Source organism: Heliconius melpomene, chromosome 13, assembly GCF_056956725.1.
Source record: "Heliconius melpomene rosina isolate 202511_hmr_F chromosome 13, ASM5695672v1, whole genome shotgun sequence".
Classification (NCBI taxonomy): Eukaryota; Metazoa; Arthropoda; class Insecta; order Lepidoptera; family Nymphalidae; genus Heliconius; species Heliconius melpomene.
Window position 1 is genome coordinate 4448146 of NC_140401.1, and position 23087 is coordinate 4471232.

General features: G+C 34.0%; 1 protein-coding gene across 2 annotated transcripts in view; it reads right to left on the reverse strand.

The window, feature by feature from the left end:
* The window catches only part of CaMKII (Calcium/calmodulin-dependent protein kinase II), a 40975-nt gene that overhangs the window by 6306 nt on the left and 11582 nt on the right, over positions 1-23087 (reverse strand). The window lies entirely within an intron of this gene.

The window sequence follows — 23087 nt, forward strand, 5'->3', positions numbered from 1 at the left end:
ATGCGATGGATAGTATCGATTAAATAGATAGTATCGAAACTATCGATAGTTCAAAAGGGTACAATACAATCGGACAGTGTAATACTATCGATATTATCGATAGTATCGTATCTCCCAGTCAGAAAAGTATGGATACTATCGATAGTTTTCTGACTGGGATAGTTACTATTGAATTTCTAGGAAACAATAGTATCGACAGTATCGATAATATTATCGATACAATCGATTGTTGTGAACTATCGATTCTATACCTAAGTGATTCAAATACCTTTAGAAATTCTGTTTCTGTAAGCCTAATTATATATAAATTTTCGTCTGAAAAGGACGAAACGTTATAATTTTGTTCGGTATAATTTAGCGTGGAGTCAATAAAGACACTTTTGAAATATTTATTGAAACCTTGACAGATTTTTAGGTCGACGTCATAAATTTGTTGTCGTGATACAAGATACTGGGATAATTAGATGCTTTCTTACGTTTCGACCTCACATACGTGTGCAAAACTTCCGGTGATTTCAATATATGATCCTGCATGTAAAGTACGTAACGCTTAAATGTTTTTTGCATCTGCTTTTGCCTATCCCTCAAAAGTTTAAATTCATCAAAGTCCAATAAATTACCATATACTTTCTATTTATGGTGTATTTTATCTTTTTCCCTAATAACATTTATTAAGGCCCTGGAGTACCAAACAGGATAATTGTGTCTTCCTCCCACGACATGCTTAGGCAGGTAATCATTCATCTACTGATTTATTTTGAAAAATAATATTCCACTTAATTAAAGAAAGGTCCTTCTTTATAGGGTCATAGTCTGCTTTCTCAAATAAATATTTTATAAACTTTCCAGGACGAACCTCAGCTATAAAAATCTCAAAACTGTCAATTTCTAATGCCGGGTGATATTTCACTTCATCACTTAGTAAAGGACCGGTTGAAACTGATATATTTTAGTTAGTATTAGCTATAACTAAATCTAAAATATTTCCACTAAAATACATTATTGAGTTACAGGAGCCCATGAAACTGTAGCAGTATTAGATTTTTCATTGGTGCCTTATTTTGCACAAGTTGGCCCTCGTGACTCTCATTTTAAATTGGGCATATTGAGGTCGCCCGATAATATGACATGATCATCAGGATGAGCTTGCATTATGGCATTCAAAGAATCCAACACTAAAGCTAATCTCTGAGAATGCTGCATGTCTCCAGGTACATAAGCTACTCCTAAGTGTACAGCTCGTCGCTGAGTAATACCAAAGCCGCGCGCACCTATTGTTATCCAAACTAATTCGACACCCACCCGTGAGATCTCGCTCCTCAGTTGTGCATGGTACATCTGCTTAGCGTATATCATAACTCCACCAACTATAATTTTTTGTGAAGATTTGGTGTCTCGATCTTCTTCCTCCTGGCATTAATCCCGGCTATTGCCAGCGTCTGCCCTCCTACTCAACCTACTCCACTTTGCACGGTCTTTTGCGTCCTTGGTGGTTAGACCATTGGCTCTCATGTCCTGCATCACGACATCCAGCCAGCGCTTCCTTGGGCGTCCAGGAGTTCTCACTCCAGGAACTGATATAGCAAAGTACTTGCATCCGACATAGTTCTTAGGCCGGCGCGTAACGTGGCCAAACCATCTCAGACGACGCTTTTGGAGCTTATCCTCTACGTCACGGACCCCAAGACTACCTCGAATGAATGTGTTGCGTATGCGGTCCGACCGCGTTACGCCGCACATCCACCTCAGCATCTTCATTTCCGTGACGTGAAGTTCCTGAGTGTGCCGAGATAGTGCCAGCCAACATTCGCTGCCGTATAAAAGAACCGGTCGGATGATGCTCTTGTATATCAGCTCCTTGAGCTTGGGCGGTATTCTGCGGTCGCAGACCACACCAGTGACCTCCCGCCATTTGGCCCAGGCAGCGCTTATCCGCCCTTGGACATCGTGATCGATGCCTCCAGACTCGTGCATAACGGATCCAAGGTACCTGAACTTCTCCGACTTAAGGGCTGGCTCGGGACCTATAAGGATGGTGCTCGAGTCCCGGCTCCCGCAGGCCATGTACTCTGTCTTCGACACATTTAGTTTAAGACCGCCGTTTTCAAGCGTACTCTTCCAGAGGTTCACTTTACGCTCCAGCGTCAGTCGGTTCTCGGCAATGAGTGCTATGTCGTCGGCATACATCATCAGCCATGGAGGCTGGTCCTGGATGTGAGCCGAGACAGTATCGAGCACTACATTGAATAAGAACGGACTAAGAGTCGAGCCCTAGTGAACCCCCACTGTAATCGGTACTGTAAGATTTGGTGTCTCGATCACATCTAATAACATCATAGCGTGCATCACTTACCTCACTGTTTAGGAAACTATTATTTAACCATGTCTCTGTTATAAATATTAAATCGAAATCATTAGACAATTTTTTATCCAAAATATATTCCAAAGTTTGTATTTGTAGTTCATTACAGTTTTTATTCGTGTATTCGGCGGACGGAGATGTTTTCTGTGCGCAGTTAGGACATATGTAGGTCTCCTTATGCTTCACTGATTTTTTCCGTACAAGAAGAAAAGCATATTTCTTTTCTTTTTTTAATAAACTTGATGAACATAAACTGCATTTGGAGGACATTGTTAATAATTGTATTTTAATCATTTAATAACCTATATTTGTTAAATAAAAGCAGCTGAGGGTAACTAGCTAACTAATTAAGCTGTACACTCCACAAGACGCAGATGCCAAACTGTCTCGTATTTGTATTGTAAGAAAGTCCAAAACGCCGTTTTAATCGAACAATGTCTGCAGTTACACTTTTCTTCGAATTATTGTAGAATTTTATTTCACTGATATGATATTGTTTATTCACTAGACAGTTTCGACATTTACTTTAATGTTTAAAATTCAATTTTATTTATTGACTATTATAGTTCAATGTTTTATATAACTTTAAATAACACATAATTTCAAATTTACAAGAGGAACGCTTAACAGTGTGTGTAGCTCGTATACGCGCTCGCGAAGAATGTTTATATATCTATCTACGTTTGAATTTTCATTCTTAATTTGGCATCTAACAGAAAAAAAATTTAGACAGAAATTATATTGCTTCGATATAGATGCTAAAAAAATAAAAATGTAGTGTAGATAATATTATTTCTTTTCTTATGTTGAATTGGTAATGTTCTGCTTAAAATATTACTTATATTGTCCAAAATATAGATAAAACTTTGTTAAATTATAATATGAAGACAAATAAGTAAATATTTTAATTTGGTAGCCTTAACTTATCCATCATCGGATTACCATAAAAAATATGTTTTTCTTACAAAGCTTGGCGGAGTGGATACAATTAAAGAAAAGAATAAGTTAAAAAATAAAAAATAATGTAGTCTATTGCCTTTTTATTTAATAATATGGTAAGTAGGTAACCTACGGACTACTATAAAAAGGAGGCATAAATAATTTTAGCTGTATAAAATATTTTATCATTATTCAATTCAATCTATTTTAAATATAAAACATTTTTTTAGTCATTAAACATCACAAATAAGTAAACAAAAAAAAATATGTAGAACGAATACTTATATATACAACCGTAGCTAAACCTTTCGGCCTAAGAATTAAACAAGCTTACTTGAAAAATAGATTTATTTTTTTATATTTATGATATTTCTAAACAATTTTGTAATTATTTACATTTATTCACTTTTTCTGCGTTGTTTAGAAAACTCAGATAAATGCGCATTGGATACTCCGGTTCCTTTGTTATAATCATACTTGCTATATTTATTACCTGAGTCTATACATCTATCTACGTGTAAATAATTGCTTTATGTTATAATTATTTTGATGAATTAGGCCTGGGACTTGGTCACCTAGTGTTAGATACTTTCGTTCCTCACTTTCCGTTGAGTTTTGGACGTATTGCGTGTTGAGTTGCAGAATTCAACGCCGCGCTTCTTACCAGAGTGAATTTGATAAATTGGGAACTGAACCCAAAACCTATCCCGTTTACTTGTGCCCCTGCGCCAGGACTGTCATATTACTAAAGAGAAAAATAAAATATTATATTACTAGATATGTTATAATTAAAATATCTGTAGGTAACAAAGAATATTCACAGCTAAATTTAAGTCAGCCCCCTCACTCTTTGCCACATGACTGACATGGCTGACGTTTTTTACTTATCGTATTATTATTATTATCGTCATCCAGTCTCATGCCTTATTAATAAATAACCAGACTAACGATAACGGTCCAGCTCAATGAAAGGTGCCGGCGAACGGTTAAATTCCCAGTTACGTTCACTAAAATCAAAACGGGTTCGCATCTTGCGCAAGTGTAGGGGGCCGGGGCCGAGCAGGGGTTTTCGCAGCGGGCCCTTCCGAATTTCGCCGGTGCACAATGCACCCTTCGTACCATCCCCACGCGAGTTCTCTTATTATTACGCGACTCCTGTTCCTGTTCCAATGTGGGGACATTGTTCATATTATTTTTATATCGAGTCTCGCTTGACGCGTTACCAAGTTTTTGTTGCTCTGAGAAAAGTTACTTTGGTTTACTTAAAAGACTTGAAAGTAGTAAGTTCGATTGGGCATTACAAATCGGTTCCGGTAAGCGAGTTCTCTGTGCGAAAATTGCGCGATGCCATTCGAATTCCTCGTTTCTGTCACCTAATATTTGCAACGAAGGGAAGTATTAAGGTTTCGAACGCTGCGGTCGTCTCAAGTTGCTTTTCTCATGAGTGGACGTGTAAAATAATAACTTGAGATTATAACGTGCGGTGGTGCCGATGGTCGGCCGGCGTTGTGCGTGTACGGGCGTATCGATCGCGCGCCTCGCTATCCTTGCAATGTTCTGTGCGTTTGGTGTTTGCTTCAATTTGGCGGGAGTTGGGACGCTACTCGGCTTTTTGGCATGGAATCTACTTTGGTGAGTTAACTTGGTACATAATGCCCGAAAAACTTATTTTATCTGGTTATTCTTATTCTGGTTATACTTGTTTGAAATCTTAAAATTATTCTTTGTAAAGTATAGGTTAATGGTTATATCAATCGCTTCGAAAGTTTCGGTTTTTTGTTGGTTCTAACTTATTCCATTTTTTTTTATATTATTCTATTAAGCTTTGCGTAGTGAACAGTGCATCGCGATTTAAGCCTAAAAGATTGATACTGGTCGTCAATGTTGCCACACTAAATTTTGTGATATATTTTTGCCTAAGAACGGGGGCTTGAACGCCTGCCATGTATTTGTATTGTTGATTTAAAAATATTTTAAAATTAGGAAATAGTAAAACAGAACTTTTAAAATTATGAGAAGGAAATCAAACAAAAAATATGCATTTTATCTCTCTGCTTTTCCATAGAACAAATACCTACTGAATCCATCATGAATGCATGCATGCATTAATGAAAAAGCATAATGTATCTACATATTGTAGCTATGCAAGCTGTATGGACAAAAGTATTGTGTGAGAACATTATGTAGATTAGAGAATAGACACGTATTTATATTGACAAATCCACAAAATAAAGTAAACAATTCCAGAGCAGATAAGTCTATGCAATAAGCGTACTTTAATTAATAGTTTTTAGAACAAAACATCTTCATAGTCCAGTTTGATAAAAAACTCTACTGATTGATTAACATTGAAATACTTATTACTTATTTTAGCTATATCTTGAAATATATTTTAATAGCCCTTAACTAGACCAAATTAGATAGGTACTACCTAATTTTAGTTATATGAAACCACTCTTGGACGTTAAATCGTGTGAGACCACGTGATGAAGTAGTGTAGGGTAGCTTTGACGTCATAACCAACGCACAGTTTCCAGTCTCACAAGCTATAATAAAAATATAAATGTATTTTAGATAAAAATGTCTTTTACAAAATTATGAACTCCTAGTTTATATTTGAAGAACAATTAATCTATATATATAAAATCGAAAGGTCACTCACTCATCACGAAATCTCAGAAACTACAAGTGCTAGGAATCTCAAATTTTGCATAGGAGTTACTTATAGGAAGTAGGTGCTCGCTAAGACGGGAATTTGCAATATTCGATTTCTAAGGGGTTGTTTTTGGGGTCGAAAGTTTGTATGAAACTTCGTTACTACAAATGCTAGGAGTCTCAAATTTTGCATAGACGTCACTAGGACGTAGTCATGGAGAAAGAAATTAATAATAACATAGTTCACGCGGGTGAAACCGAGAGCGGGCCGCTAGTTTTGTATATTTTTGTTTGTTTGCAAGATACAACGTGACGCTAAGAAAGGTACTAAATCTTTTATCGAAACGAATATCGTAAATAAGACCAAGTAATAACCAGTCAATAGCAGATAACAATGGTAAAGACATTTTTAAAAGAAATGGATATTTATAGCGATTGTTTAGTTTTTTATAAGTAGTTATAGTAGAATTACTAGTAATAGGCATGATTCATTTAAAATTACATTTATATATATAAATATTATTATTCTAATTCGATTAAAATAAGGCGTTGCATTTTATGACCCAGCGCGAAATATCCGTAGGCTGTAAAAGTGGGCGGAAAGAGGACACGACAAGAGGACACTTTCGTATCATTAAGTTCTCTCTGCCTATCTAGGCGAAGTAAGTAAGAATTAATAATGTTGTACTTAAGGCGAGCATTACAATAAGCTTCTTATTCTTCAATTTTATCACCTTCACGCTGTATCCCGCATGCAGCAGGATAGGCAGAGGGAACTTAATGTTTAGACATTCTATTCTCCACTTTCGGCCAAATTTTTGAGACTATGCGTGTTGAATGGTGGAATTCAACACCGCTCTTTTTGCTTTGGTACCAGAGCGAAGAAACCAAAAACATTAATACTTAATAATTTATGCCCCTGAGTGAGAATCGAACCCACAATTGTCGCGTTACAGTCCCGACGGCCTCAACTACTATTTACTCGATATATTAGATACAAAATGACATATAAGGTCGGCTGGCGCGCTCTGGCCAATATAAATGCTAATTCTGGATGGGAACTACCATTACATACTGTCTTTATGAATAGTGTCAGTTAGTGCTATACACGTGAACATGAATAGAAATCACGAATATTGTCATACGCGTGAAAATCCTTTTTGTGTCAATTTATAAAATTGACTACTTTTATAGGGAACCTACTTACTAGCGAGCCACCCGCGGTTCTCCTCTCCTGAATCGTGTTTGTGATTTAATTTAAATCGTGTAAATGTCTGTAGCTCACTTATAAAATTGTAATTGTTTGCATAAAATTGTAAGATTTAAATTAGTTTGAATAAATTATAAAATATAAAAAGGAACACTGTGGTCTATCCTTAGAAAAAACGAAAAGAGGAACATAATGCCATACGTGATTTTTGCTTAGGTTTAAGCATTTACGCAGGGCGCATACGGAATCTCTCAACCTCTCCCGTTTTTGTAACTTTTTTTATCATACTTCAGTCCTATTAGTCATAATCTGCTGTAATTTAGCTGTAGCTGTAGAAAAAACTCTGAAAACTTCTATAAAGATACTATAGATAGAATAGAAACGAAATTATTTCTAGTAATAATATATTCAATAATACATATGATATGTAGAACCAGATTTTATATCTGTAAGGACGCAGTTGTATGAGTATAGAGGTTGGTCACCCGATATCGCGGTGTTCTCTTACACGCAATCATTGCAATTTGCTGCTAAACTCCAACTGATTTTTATTTATTAGTAGTTAGTCATGAAATAACGACGTACTTTATAATTATTATAATTATATACATTGCAAGAGATATCTATAAAATTATAATAATTTTTAATTAACTAAATAAACCGCAATGCCTTCAGAATTCGGCGGAAAGTGGGCAACGGAGTGTCTTAACTAGGTTTCCTCTGCCTACCCTGCTGTGTGCGGGTTACTATGAAAATAAATGATTCCCCCTAGTAGGAATCGAACCCAGAACAGTCGCGTTTACAGTCATTTTTTGTGCCCCTGCATATATTTTACAAAAAGGCAATAAACACGTTTCGGCCAAATTCACGTTGGCACATTACAGCGAGCTTAGTGGACCGCACAAACAGATTTGTATTTGAATTATTCATCGTCGTTTCAGTTCTGGTATGTAGGGCATTCTACTTTTTTCCGGCATTCATATAAATTCGACTTGCGTATCTCTATCGAATTGAAGTAAAACTTTTTTTTATTAAGTAAAAAATATTATTGTTAGTAAGTACTCCATTCTAGATTATTTATGGGCCAGTGTTATCTTTGTGTCAGGCCCGATGTCTGCGGCTTGTGGTTGCGAGCCACCATGTAGTGATTGAGGTTGATTTCCAATTTCTACTATAGGTACAAAATTTAGGTCATATTACCATATGACAGCAAAGAACGAAAACAACCCAGGAGACATTTTATTATTAACATTGAATCCTCATATTATGAATATATGTAATTGAAATCAAAAAATCTTTATCACTTTGAAGATAAAATGTATTTAAATGCTTTAATATTATAATTAAACATGCATTAAATATACAGAAATAATAATGAACTCAATGCCGCGCTTTACCGCGTCCTTAGAGGATATAAAAATATTAATTATTTCATTTCCTCGAATGGGAATCGAACCTACAACCTGTCGCGTTTACATTCACACGCTTGGCCCCTGCGCCATAACGGCCTTAATATTTTTTTATGTGCATAAATTCAATTTGTTACGGTTAAACTCACGTGTATTCTCTTTGATGTTCACGATTGCTATTTTTGCACCTTCTGTTAACAATTTGTGTATTAAAAAGTACAGGAGTAACGTTACCTGTTTAAATATATACTTAATTTTTAACTAAATGATAATATCGCTTTATTCGCCATTATATTACTTGTTTAATACCCGTAAATTATATTTAATACAAATTAAATTAAAATTATAATTTATTCATCCTGATAAGAGTCACGTATAAGAGCTAATAAAATTTTGCTTTTCTTTGGGATTACTTTAATTGAAAATGAGTACCGTGGCAAATCTCAAGATCTAAGAATTAAATAAAATCAATAACTAACATAAGAAATATTGAATGATATATATATTCTGCTGTAGTACTTCCACTTGACCTGAAAACCTTCCGAAACTTGGAAATTGCTATTTCCCAGGGCAGGCCATCACAATGGATACGTAATTTGAATGCGGTTTCAAAATGTCTAGGCTTCAAATACCTACCTTTAGAGGTGACTATACCTAATCGTACCAGTGGTCGTATATAAGGTCTATATTTTTATGCAGAAGAAAGTAAAATTTTAAACAAAATAAAAGGGAAATTTAAAAAAATAAATAAAAGTGCAAAATTTGGGGTGTTGAAATTCGTGCCGCGGTGCGTGCCTTATCTTATAACGTGATACTTGGGGCGTGCGTTTACTTTCCCCTTTTATTCCACTATAAAAAAACATGAATAATACAAACCACTGTATTTAAATGTAAATAATATCTTCAAATGTAAATATTAAATTTGACTTTACGTATATTTCGGTAGCAAATTTACTTGAAAATTCGTGTTGCTATCGGTTGTTGGCGAAGCTTCCAATTTAAATAAGCGGGCCGAAAGGTGAAGCAATTACAATTTCTACAGGAAATATGAAACGTCAGATTGCGCAGAGGATGGAGCTCGCTGAAATTGCGTTAAAATTCAGTTCAATGTTCGTAATCGAAATAATATTTACTCTTTTCGAAGTCTGTAGGTATATTTAAGATAAATATTAATAAATGTAATCTGTTCATCCTATATCTTATAAAACAAAGTCGCTTTTTGTGTCTGTCTGAACTTTCTAACTCTTCTTCTTCTAAACCACCCAACGGATTTTTATGCGGTTTTCACCATTAGGTCGAGTATTTCTCAGGGAAGGTTTATATATAGTTTATTATTTGTACATTCTTATGTAAATTAACATAAATACGATAAATGTGTCTAAAGTCCTACCCGTTGAGACACTTTCGCGCATGCGCTGCTTTAATGGTAAGTACTACATGAAAATAATGTACTGGAGTATTGTTCCTCTTAATACGATCTACAAAAAAGTCCGCGAGAGCATATTTTTATCTTTTAAGAATAACGTGTAGTGATCATATTTCTGTCTAAAAATAATAATTTCAATATATTTTTTATTGTGAGGGATATTTTTCCATAATGGTATTAATCCTTATCCATTAAAATACTTTGTTAATTTTCTACGTTAAACGAAGATAAAATTTGCTTTTTAAACTATTTCGAAATTGCGAATAGTTTTAGAGAAAAACGCATTTAATTGTTGACACATCACGCCGTTGACTCATCAGCTGTGCCAACTCAAGTTTTACTTATCCCTTACTCTCAGCATATAAATAAGTATATTAGTTACGTTGGCCATTTAATGTAGATCAAAACTGTCTTTTACTGTTTTTTCATTTTAATAAGTACTTTAGAAGTTGTTACAATATCAAAACATCCTTGCTGCGAAACGCGCCTCGCGACGTTTTGCTTATACAAGCGCGTCATGAGCAGTCATTGGTGATACAGTGGTAGAATGCTCGCCTGCCACGCGGGCAGCCCGGGTTCGATTCCCGACCCATGCATTCTATTTAATTTTTCTCACAGGCAGCCACGTAGTGCTTGCTTTTCATCAGGGACAGAATACCCTCTTCAGCATTAACCACAAGCTCGAAAAAAAAAACCCGCCCGCTATAGAGGCATAGCAACGAAGGTTTAGATGCGTTTGCACGTATTGGATAATTGGAGTTAAATGTATTATTTCAGCGCGATATATTTGGTTTCATATTTTTTGTAGTAGTTATTAGTAGGTATGTTTATAATTTCTTCCGTTTAAAAATAGTCATTTAACTATCTAAAAATAGTCATTTAAATATATTTTAATAAGTACTTGAAAAGATTAGTAGTACAGATTTAAAATTACGGTCCCTACTAAAAAATCCTTGCTGTGTAAAACAATTGGAAAATCCTTATTGAAACTACGAAAATGCGGGTTGCATTAGAGTTTAATTAATTTTCACATTATCTTAAGTGTTTTGCAAACATACATTATATGAATAATCCAGTAGTAAAAGCGGGCGAAGCCGCAAGGGGGTCGCTAGTATAAATATAAAATTGAAGTGTTCGATACTTAAACACAAACAATTTTTTTCTGTCTAATGTCTATTAAATAAGATAACTTTTGAGAGCAAAAACATTTACTTTTCGTTTAAATTACAATATTTACCAGTTTTAAGTTAATAAAGTTAAAGTTTAAATAAAATCAAAGTAATTAAATTAAAAAAATACATAAACACATATAAATAAAAAAACGTATTAATTGACATACTAATAACATATCGTGTTATATTTGGTAAAATCCAATTATGACAGACGAATGTCTCTAGGTTTATGAGCCACGCAAAGCATAAAGAAATAAATTGGTTTTAGGAGGACGCCATCGGGCCAGACGCTGTGACGCCGAGGCGATACCGCCCTTCGCATATTGATGACTACTAAAACATAAGTAACGGCTTTCTGCTGGATATTGATGAAAACTATAATAGTTTTAGGTTTTAAATGTCATATCTGCTTCAAATTAGGTAGACTGTAAAAATGTACTAAAATTTTAAAAATTTAGTAGATTATGGTATAAATTTATATTAACAAACAAATTAATTATGATTTTTGATTTTTATTTTGTTACTCAGAAATATTCTATACTAGTGGACCCGAACGCGGCTACGCCTGCTTAAACTATATGAATATTTTTTAAATATATTTATGAAATTATTTTCAGTTTTCAATAGAGAGATGCGTTAAGCAAGCTTATTTTGGGTAACGTTTTCTAACAACAAACTTTGCAAATCGTTGCCTAGCAACGGTCGCTTAGCGACGAGCGGCGGAATATTACAAATATGAGAAAAAAAGTACCCTATGTTTATCCCGAGACCCTCAAGTATATCTATATGAGTATTTTAACACAATTAAATTAGCGGTTTGGCCCGCGTTTTGCGTAAAAGACAGACAGACAGACAGACAGAGTTACTTTCGAATTGATAATATAGGTATGGATTATGGACAATATAGGATATACTTACTCATTAGTTTCGATAAGAAATGAGACAAAAGTTTTACTAAAACAACGAGTCGATATTGTAATTACTACCGATCCTACCTATCGCAGTAGCTCCGAATTCAATTAACGAAGCGGGAGGATTGTTCCCGATAGCCGACGACTATCACTCCAATTAAAAATAGTTAAATTTAAAATATAAAAGTCATAATTAATGGCGTTGAGTTACGCCATTCAACACGCGTTTCTTCCCTTTGCCTACCATGTTATGTGTGGGATACACCGTGAAGCTGATTTAATTTTTGATCTTAAGCCATAATTAAAAAAAGCTCAACTCGGTCGAGTTGAACGAGCTTAATATTTGCTGGGAACTATGAGAATATTTCCACGCGTAATAAGGGAACCTGGTGGAACGTCAAAGTTGCAAACATCTAACGGTGCAACGAATCGTGACGGATTAAGCCTGAAACCCTCTCATCAAGTGCGAAAGCCTCAGCCAAGCTTTGAGGCTTTAGTTACTTTGGTAAAATAAAAGGAGATCTTATACGGAGATTGGTAACATTTATTTGAAATTGAGTTGAATTTACCAAATTATTATATAGGAAATATATTATAGCTTTTGTGTTCTATATTTACATAATTATGAAAATTCAGTACCCAATGTAAATAATATATACACACAAACATTATTAAACAATAACCTTGATTTAAATAAACTGGAGTTTTAGCTGCATTAATTCTGAAATAGAATTATAATGATATAAAAAATATGTTTTCTTTTTTTTTGTCAACCCCAGTTTGTTATAAAAATAAAAAGAACACTTTTAGACTGTAGACGTTGATGACGTCATGCCACTCTATATAGCGGAACAAAGTTGTTACAAAATTGTAGAACTTCTGAAGCTTTCATTTTGTATATATTTTATTTTGTAGATGAATGACTTAAATAAGCAGGCTGTCGAGACGCAGAAATGTAGCGCGGTGGTTGTGGGTTCGATTTCCACTTGGGGGAATGATTATTTTTATTTTTTCACTCTAGCAATAAGTAAAACCGCAGCGTTGAGTTGCGCCACTCAGAACCCAGTGTCTCGAAAATTGGGCGGTGCATGAGGAACGTAGTGTTTTAAAACCAGGTTTCCTCTGCCTACCCTACTATATGCGGGATACAATGCGGGTTACAGCGTGAAGCTTTATTGTAATAAGTTGTTGTTGTTAATAGTGTTCATATTACTTCAACTGACTATATGATTTTTATTCTTGTACCATATAAAGCACGGATTTATTTTTTGCAAATATTTTCTCAAAAAAAAAAAAAGCTTAAAGTTTTATCCTCTAAAGGTACGAGTAATTTTTAGCGACAGAAAAAAAGTCTTTGTGTTATAAACGTTGGCATAATATTATCTGTGGATTTTATACCGGTAAAACTTTGGGGCTGTAAACGACAAAGCCGTAAGGGCGCAGTCGGGTAGGTCGATAAAAGTTATTTAATAACAAGAAATGCTCTGCCTCCAGCGGCGGAGTTTCCCAACATATTACTAACGCATTCATTTTTTTTAAATGAAACAGAAATGCTTGATGTTTCTAATGTATGGTGAGTTACATTTTAAGCTTTAGTTTAATTATTGCATTTATTTTTTATAACAAATATCGTTTTAGGGCCCCACTAAAAAATGAAAAAACCTGAACTCGTATCTTGTCAACACAACCAAAAGATCGTTTTCGCTACCTTTGTATGAAACTCGCAGCGTATCAAAATCTATAGGGTATTTCCCGTGGACCTACAGTTAAGACATAAAAGTGAGAACTTACAGTAAAAATGGATGGATTTATGTTTATATTACAAATAAAAACGATTATTTGTTACTTATAATTGAAGTTAATTTTATACAAAGGTAGAACACACGCCCGTGAACTTAAGTTTGTCAATTTCTTTTTATTCAATCTTTATATTTTAGCGAACCCTCGCCGAAATTTTGGCGCTTTTGACCGATTTTTTAAATAAATTGAGTAATTCTCGGTATACGCTCGCGTACTATCTATAAAAGCTGGGAATACGCTGTGCCAAAATTGGAATTTAAAACTACATACACATGGCGTCTAGCACTAAAGTTTACTCAGTATGAAATGAAATATATAACTATGGCCATAAAGCAACGTTATATCATGTGTGCAATTGTTACAGTCTACATATACAAAATACAATAATATAATGTTGTAAAAGAAACATTTAGTTCAGTGTCTCCAAAATTCAATGCCTCTAGAAAATGGGGAACGGAGTGTCTTAACAGTAGGTTCCCTTTGCTTACTCTGATATATGTGTGTGTATAATGTTAAGAAAAACATTTAGGCAATAGTAATTGTAATTGAGTGTATGAAAAAACCTTTCAGCATTGCTTTGTAGCATTTGCAATATTCGCGGCTATATTGCTCGATCCGTTTTCTTAGTATCGATTTCATGGATATAAACAGCGGGGGTCTTTTCTCCATACGCTGTGAGCCTACAACGATGCCAATATTTACAAGTAGTGTTTCGTGTAAAACGCCCTGAGCTTTAGACTTGATATTGGTATTTTCCATTAGTTATGCCATTTGACGCTACGAGCTACGCGCATAGCAGGGTTGGCAGAGGCAACCTGGGAACCTTAGGACACTTCCGTTCCCCACTTTCCGCCGAATTCTGGAAACGTTGCGTGTTGAGTTGCGGAACTCGCCGCCACGCTTTGCCTCGACACCAGAACGAAGAAATCGAAACATAAATTTAAATAGATATTTCATTTTCTCGACTTGGCCTCGAACCCCACAGCCAGTCGCATTTGTAATTACACTTTTTGCCCCTGCGCAACGACTGGCCTCGTATAAAGTTCTATTACATTGAAAAGTATGAATAACTCGTTACAAGTGTAGGTGTAGTATAATATTATGTTTTAATTATTCATACTATATGTAGGTATATGTCTATGTCTATAATGCTATCATCCACTGACAACTAACTAACATACATTTAATAGGACAATTTACAAAGGGTTGAAATTAGAATTCCGAAATCAAGAGCCAAACGGAGATATGTAGCAATTATATGCTAAAACTTTGTGATTCTAGTTAAAATTTGAATTGGTGTTTAAAATTTAATAACTCTTATTTATTATTATCTATATATATATAAAATCGAAAGGTCACTCACTCATCACGAAATCTCAGAAACTACATGTGCTAGGAATCTGAAATTTTGCATAGGAGTTACTTATAGGACGTAGGTGCTCGCTAAGACGGGAATTTGTAATATTCGACTTCTAAGGGGTTGTTTTTGGGGTTGAAAGTTTGTATGAAACTTCGTTACTAATGACATTTGTCTTTGTCATTCGTTACTAAATGCTAGGAGTCTCAAATTTTGCATAGACGTCACTAGGACGTAGCCATGGAGACAGAAATTAATAATAACATAGTTCACGCGGGTGATACCGCGAGCGGGCCGCTAGTAACTTATATAATAGGTTTCTTTTTAATTGTAATTTCTGCAGATATGCCAAGTATATAATTAAATTTTTTATTTATTTCGCGAAAAATCGTAATGTAAGTATACATTTTGAATAGCAATACAAACAAACAAACTGACAAACTGTCAAATGTAATTTAATTTTATTAATAAACTGTTAATTTACAGCCGTATAAAAGCTTCAGTTAGAACATATATGAACAAATAGGTAGGTAGGTGTACCTGTCTCATAATTAGGTAATTTACATAATAACGAACGCTTAATGAAGATATTAAAAGGAAAACCGAATCTTGACGTCGTACATTTTACGATATTTTAATTGTACATAGCCATTATGCTAAAGGAAGGTAAATAATGTAATATTTACTTTAAAAAACATCATTTTTATAACGTTATTTGTAATGTTTGTTAAAAGATGATCAATTTAAGTGTATTTAGTATTCAAAATCGATTTCATTCAGTTATTCATTCATAGATTCGTCAATTACAGCAATTTCACTAGCATCAAAAAGTTTATACCCAATTAACGAGAATAAAATGCGTCGTAATTAAGCTTGAAGTCAACAGGCTTCGATAGCAAAAAAAGAAATTTGATTAAAATTTTTCTATTTAGGAATATTTATTTGTGCAATTAAACGTATTTTTGTAAAGTTCGTTCGTTTCGTTGTTGTTAAAGAAAAATGTTATTAATAATAGTCTTCTAGGATATTTTTCATTTAAGTCCACAACCCAGTTATATTAATAAGATCTGACAACTTAGTTTAAACTAATGTTTCTCAAACAAATAAAATGTTTTATAAAACACGTATTGCAAACAATTTGCATTACATTTAAGCATAAGAATGTTAGGGTGTGACTCTGAAATATTTTTAAATCAAATCGGCTTTACGCTGTATGCCGCACACAGCAGGGTAGGCAGAGGGAACCTAGAGTTAAGTTACTCCGGTCCTCACATTCCGCCGAATTCTGGAGGCATTGCGTGTTAAGTGGCGAAACTCAACGGCCCCTTTTGCCTCGACACCAGAGCGAAGAAATGAAAATATACATTTAAATAAATATTTCATTTTCTCGAGTGGGGATCGAATCCACGACCAGTCGACTTTACAATCACACTTTGTGCCCCTGCGCCGACGACTGGCCCAAATATTTCTAGTACAACCAGAATTTATTTAGACTTTTATATCAATTTAAATTCATTTAGATAACTAGAATAGGCTTGAAAGTCCCGCAGCTTCCACACAAATGGGTCAATGACAGATCCGCTGAGAATAGAACTGACGCCCGAGGGGTAGATTCTATTGTTGACTATGCATTGAAGTAGAGATAGTATTATCAGTGCTTTTTTTTTTGAAAATATGAATAAATTCTAACAATCTCTTTATAAAGCTTTAGAGTATTGTTAATTAAGTTATTACTAGTGCTGTTAAATATTAATAGTATAATTGAATAACTTTAAAATAAAATGTCTAAGGTGTTTGTAAGTAAATAAAATAGGTTATGCGCAAGTCGGACTCACCCACCGAGGCTTCTGCATCATTTCCAAGATTGTAGGTCAATGGTGAGTATTTTTTTATGAAATTAACTGCAAATAGAAGTTTGCTTTTCCTTTTGAGTTTGTTTTGAAGAACCTGTAAGGGTTCCGTTTTGACCTTTTGAGGTACGGAACCCTAAAAAAATTAAGTACACAAAATTATACATTCTTATCATAAGAAAATCTTAAGGTAATAAAATGATACTGATGTCATTCCACTCTGACAACTTTTCTGTTTACTTATATACTCTTAATATAAACAGCGAACTTGGTACCCATACCATTCTGTAATATATTATATTTCAGTAGAAAAATATTTATATTTCATTTCATGACAAAAAACTGAACTTTAAAAATATAACATCTCTAAAAATATATTTAAATAAAAGAAAAATGGTCCATTATTTCTGATACCAAGAGATTTAACACGTAAATGAACATCTGAATTCAAACTGTAAATTGTGGGCATTGTTCGCGTTGGCATCTTTGCCAGAATAATAATAGTGATTTGTGTGTCTCCAGATTAAAACAATACACCACTTCGCTTGTCTTATTGACCTGTGGACACAATTACCTAGGCCCCAGGCCAGGCGTGGGCCAGGGGCACAAGCGTGTATGTTAACGCGACAGGTTGTGGGTTTGATTCCCACTCGAGGAATGAACTATTTTTATCAATATTTTTATTTCTTCGCCCTGGCACCAAGACAAAAGTTGCCAGCGTTGAGTTCCTCCACTCAACACGGAATGCCATGAAAAATTCGACGAAGAATGGGGTGCAGAGTGTCTTAACACTAGGTTTCGTTTGTGTTACTGCCTACCCAGCTTTATGCGTGACATTGTAGAGAGAAAGTGTACGAGAATAAAGAAATTATTAAATTAAATTTCTAACTTTTACTTCGGTACCGTCCACTGATATGGGATAATGCAAAAGAATATTCCTTTTACTTTGTATTCTTTAAAACTTATCTATTTAATAAATATGACATTGTAATACTCTTAACGTAACTTGCAGATAATATTATCCAAGACTAACCTTTGTTAGAAGTGAGAGCCATTTACGTTTATTATTTTAAGATAATTTTATTTATTAAACGAGTCCCGGCTACAGCAAACGCTCGTTTAAGTAATTAAATTGTTAGTGCCTGCCGTTGTACGGCGTAGCTCTCAGTGCCACAGGAGGCTTACGGTGTACACTTTTGTATGTTAATGTTGACTTTATCAGCATGTTGTTCATTTGTTCTGCATGCAAATGAAGCTTTTCTTTCTGAATATATACGAATTTTGTATTCGTATATCTAAATAGCTGTTTGTAATTTTTTTTTCAGCTGCACGCTGTATCCCCTATATAGTAGGGTAAGCAGAGGGAACCTAGTGTTTGGACACTCCGTTCCCCAGTTTCAATTAATATATAAATTTCCTGCCTAAATGTACTCATAGTTTAATAGAAATATTTTTGATATTTTAACCCCTTTATTTCTCCATTAATAAATCTACGTTACCAAAGCCGCATGAATCTTTGATTTATTTGTTAAAATTACTAATATATAATTCAGAACAACCATTAACAGTTCATTTTTAAAAGGGTTTAAAACAAGTGCCCAATTACTTCTGATAAAACCTTATATTATTAAGATAACATCTAATTACTTACTATATTATCAAAATCTAACATTAAAGGATGACGTAAGCTACAATCACGGCGTTTCATACAAAGTAGGTCGGTTTACTAAGGCTCGTCTAACTAGCTACGAGTAGCTGAGAGTCGGGCCCCAGCCACGACTGGGTGCAAGTTTTGATTTCAATCCTAGCTTTGACTGCCAATCTAGGATCCTGGCTTTTGAAATTTATAGTTAACTTTTGTTATTGTTATTATTATACTATTGCAGAGGCAGTAGGGTGTGAATATAACGCGAAGTGGGATCGATCCGCAATAGGTGGAATAAATTATTATTTATTAATATTTTCATTTTTTCGCTCTGGCACCAATTTAAAAAAGGCCGGCGTTGAGTGTGGCACTTAACTTGCAATGTCTCGAAAAATTTAATGGAAAACGGGGATATTTGATTAATAGGAGTTTGTACCTATCCCGCATATAGCTGAGTAGGCAGATGGAACCTATCGCTAAGACACTCTGTTCACTATTTTAAACTTTTTCAAATTGTCAGTTTTTATAACATGACATTTTTCATATCTTATCATGGATGTTCCATATAATCTTTTTACAGTAACATACATTAATAAATTGACATCTTCCATCATTTCGGTTATTGACTTTAATAAATTGGCATCGCAACATTGAAAAATAAAACAATTTTTTATGCGAGAGTGTATTCACGTTCCCTTCTCTCGTTTCCGTGAGCCAGTTACAAAATATAGGTCTTCAACCTCGTAAAATTTACATAAGTATATGTAAAGGTTTCAATCAGCTCTGGTACGATTTTTCAGCGCGGCTTTGTGTTATTATTTTCTTTCCTTGCGAACGGAATATTCCTTGCGAAGAAATTTTTAAATTGACTACTCCTTTTATAGATTTTATTCGATTTCCTACTGTACCAACTTGTGATGCTATGAACGTAGAATATAAATGACCTTATATTTAGAGTTTTTTCGTAAATACTTTGTACGAACGAACTCAATTTGTATAACTTTAAAACTCTTAGCGTGAGTTGGGGCAATTCTTTAACCTCAGTTATCCTTTTATGGCAACAAATGCTAAATCATTCCATATTTGTATTGTTAGCTTTATTTCATCAGTTTCTAAATAAACTTATCCGCGAAGTAAGAATAACATACAAGAACAATAAATTATGTAATTTATTTAAATAGGTACACATATTGTGCGTATTTCTGAAACTTAACGAAGCCTTTCAAGAAACAACTCTGTTACAAAGCGTGAGACGTGAAAAGACATAGCCTACGTTTGCGGTCTATCAAAGACAAACCCTTACATAACTCGACCACACTTGGAAGCCGACTGTTTCTAATCTTACGCAATTTCCTCTAATGATTTCTTCTGTAGCTATAGCATCTTGCTATTCATATATTTAATGAATAAAATAATAAAAAAATTTTGTATATGGTTACACTAGATAAAACTTTATTTTTCAACCTGCTTCTAATATAAACATTGATAGAAAAAAAATACAATTACAAATTAAATGTTATTTCCCATGAAAAAGCCCATGGGTTATAGAGGCTTGTGTATAGTCCGATTATATGTATTTAGAGACACATTAATTCTATTTATCACTATAGTGTAAAAGAGACAGATACACATCCCCATGTGTTAGATAAGGACAGACGTGTCAGTCTAGCTATCTAGACATCGTGGGAGTGCCGAATGATTATGGATTTTATATAATTTTCCTTCGCAATATTATGTTATTCTATTCCCACACTGATTTAGCTTTTCAGAATATTACTTTAATCATATTTCTTTTCTTTTGGATTGTATAGTACATGAATAACATACTTGTATTTTTGGAACACAAGTAGTCAATTCATGTAGTTCATATTTTTTTTGTAATAATATAAGGAAGATGTTTAAAGAATAAAATGCTTAAAATATTTGAAAAATTTATTTATCAAATATATTGGGAAATAATCGTTACGACAATATATTTTATCTATGTATATATTTTATTACCTCCTTCCATTGTGATACACCAAAGTATTTGAAAAAACAAACTTAACGTTTGTCTAAATATATTTAAATTGAATCTAACAAAAACATGCATAATATTATGATGATTACGTAAATTATACAGAAATATAAACACTGCGTCACTGCAATGACTTCCTTCGCCCAAGCGTTAAGAAATATTTCTTTATCCCACCCATCTCATCTTTATTTACAAGGTAAGCAAAGTCAATTTCGTGTTAAGAATTCTCTCTCGATTTCTCTTTCACGTAAGATTTAAACATGTAAAATATCAAGACAGCCTGCACATCTTCTCTTAAAATAATTTTAATGTTCTCCAGAGCCCAATGTTAACTTCAAAGAGAGCTCTTAACCGTTTCTATTATGAAAGCTTAAAATGCACTGGACTGGAGTACGGAAGCGTGAAGTGAAAAGTTCCGTTTTAAAGAGTTCGCTATTATACTGTGGTCATTTTTGGAGGGAATGTCATTAATGTTGCTATTAGTAAAAATATAATATATGGATAATTTACTAGCATTGTTTTAAGATAATGTATGTAAATCTTTTGTAATCATATAAATTGTATTTTCAAAATTCTAATTAAAAACTAGTTGAACTTTTAAATAATCAATATTTTTTCACAATTCTATTTTAAATAAACTGCTTTACTAGGTCACACACTGGCCGGCGATATTTGAATACCCACCCCATTTGACTAAGACTATTAATAATTGTGTCAAGCGAAAATTGTTCTTAAATGATGCTAATAAGAAACAAAGTCGAGTGCCCTTTACATATTTAAGTTAATAGTGCTGCGTGGATGTAGAACCCTAGTCGATAAGGGGTGGTTATATTTCACACTTGTCCAAGCCGTAATACAATTCACGTTAAGCACTGTAAAATGTCCCATACTAATTACATTACTTCGTTTTATATTCATTCTGTGCTGTATATTTTTATATATTTGTTTTCTTTCTTAGGTACAACTAACTGACCTGAAGGATTCGATTAATATGAGCAGGCAGAGAAATGTTTGTATAAAAAATGTTGCGTTTTGAAAAATTATACGTCCTACCCGTTATTTAACGTATCTGAACAAATTTCAAATGTCAATCGGTTTTTTGTAGCTTTGCACTGTATTTCGCACATAGCTGGGTAGGGAACCTAGTGTTAAGAGACTTTCGTTCCCCATGTTCCCAGTCCTCGAGTACGAATCGAACTCACAACCTGTCGCGTTTACATTCACAGGCTTCTGTTGCTACGGCACGAGTATAACTAAATAATTAAATTTTATATTTGAAGAATAAGAAGAATAATTGAATATAACGAATTGAAGAATGCGACTAATCGATTTAGATATCTTTACGATATCGTAAATCAAAGAATAAAAGTCCCAGACAGAACGCATAAAGAAATAACCAAATAAAATTATAGCCTGTCATCTTCAATATTAGTTATATCTCAATATCTTGTTGCCCATACTATATTTTTCCTTTTTCTTGTAACAAACTGAAATATTTTACGCACCGTCACTTTGTTGTGTATTGAAATTGACATGTAATTTACGCTTTTGTATCATAATGGTGTATTATCGTCTGGTTGGTTGCCGAGTTGGTGTTTTAAATACGATGGTCGTAGGTTTGATACCCGTGAGAAGAGTTTTTATTTTAAATTATGATCTGGTACACAGAACGTGGCGTTAGGTTCCGGTACCCAAAAGGCTAAATGTGGAGTGACTTAACACTAGAAACTCTGTGCCAATATGCATAGACATACCTCCACCTCTAAAAAAGTAATCTAAATATTTTTGCTTCACATAAGCCAATAAATAAAAAATAAATAAAATATAAATTTTAGTATAACATTATAAATTACTAGGTAGACATTCTACGCGGCTTATACAGCATTTATGATAGTTATTTCACCGCACCGGGCATCGTATGCAAATAGACGTGACATACGAGCGTGATAAATATTCCCAGGACCTAGTGAAGCTAAAAAACGCTTTAAATGTTATAAATATGAATATATCGGAATAGTAGTTTATAAAGTTGAACACAATTTTTCTCGGCAATATTATTTTACTGAATCTGTTGCAGGTAAAAGTATTTTTTTCAGCTTCACGCTGTATCCCGCATGTGGCAGGATAGCTGGAGGGAGCCTAGTGTTAAGAAACTCCGTTCACTTGCCGCTGAACTCTACGCAGCGTTTTGTTTTACCGGAGAGGGAAAGAGTAAACAATTTTAAATACAATCATTTTTTCAAGTGGGAATATAACTTGGAACCATTCAACGTCAATCCAACGTCAATTTTTCCATGACAACTGTTCCTTCCTAGACCTTCCTAGTTCTCCTGA